Genomic DNA, 840 nt, shown 5'->3' with positions numbered 1-840 from the left:
CGAGTGCACCACATCCCGTCCGATTTGTGAAGTTAAGCGGCCACAGGCCTCGTTAGTACGGCGATCAGTGATGGCGCTGGAACCCGGGGTGCCGTACCCTTCCCACTTTTTTTTTTCTTTCCGCCACCGCGCGCCGCCAGTCGCTTTTTCACCGAGCCGAGGCGGGCGGTGGGTGGGCTTTTCGAGCGCGCGGGCGCCGCAGCAAAAAAGAAAAATTGCTGACGCAGTTCCCGCGCCACATGTGGGGAAGCGAAGCGTCCGGAGGCTTCGTGGCAAAATCCGGAAAGGGGCCCGCGGAGCCTCATTTTCCATGTGTTTTTTTTTTCCTTTTAAAAATTTCTTCTTGCCGTTTTTCCTAAATTTTTTCCCCCTGTTTTCATCATCTCCCGTGGCGTCGGCGGTTGCACATCGCGTGGCGCGTCGCCGGGTACGACCATACTTGGCCGAGTGCACCACATCCCGTCCGATTTGTGAAGTTAAGCGGCCACAGGCCTCGTTAGTACGGCGATCAGTGATGGCGCTGGAACCCGGGGTGCCGTACCCTTCCCACTTTTTTTTTTTCTTTCCGCCACCGCGCGCCGCCAGTCGCTTTTTCACCGAGCCGAGGCGGGCGGTGGGTGGGCTTTTCGAGCGCGCGGGCGCCGCAGCAAAAAAGAAAAATTGCTGACGCAGTTCCCGCGCCACATGTGGGGAAGCGAAGCGTCCGGAGGCTTCGTGGCAAAATCCGGAAAGGGGCCTGCGGAGCCTCATTTTCCATGTGTTTTTTTTTTCCTTTTAAAAATTTCTTCTTGCCGTTTTTCCTAAATTTTTTCCCCCTGTTTTCATCATCTCCCGGGCGTC

General features: G+C 56.4%; 2 non-coding genes across 2 annotated transcripts; both read right to left on the bottom strand.

Annotated features, from left to right (window-relative positions):
* On the bottom strand, positions 1-91 carry Tc00.1047053428623.20. The gene has a single exon (XR_008254296.1). It is a non-coding gene; the product is annotated as a 5S ribosomal RNA (M5), 3' partial (ribosomal RNA).
* Positions 92-425: 334 nt separating this feature from the next.
* Tc00.1047053428623.10 lies at positions 426-535 on the bottom strand. Its single transcript, XR_008254295.1, has one exon. It is a non-coding gene; the product is annotated as a 5S ribosomal RNA (M5) (ribosomal RNA).
* Between the last annotated feature and the right edge of the window lie 305 nt (positions 536-840).

Source organism: Trypanosoma cruzi (assembly GCF_000209065.1).
Source record: "Trypanosoma cruzi strain CL Brener chromosome Unknown tcruzi_1047053428623, whole genome shotgun sequence".
NCBI classification, from domain to species: Eukaryota; Euglenozoa; class Kinetoplastea; order Trypanosomatida; family Trypanosomatidae; genus Trypanosoma; species Trypanosoma cruzi.
This window is presented reverse-complemented; position numbering and strand designations above follow the sequence as displayed.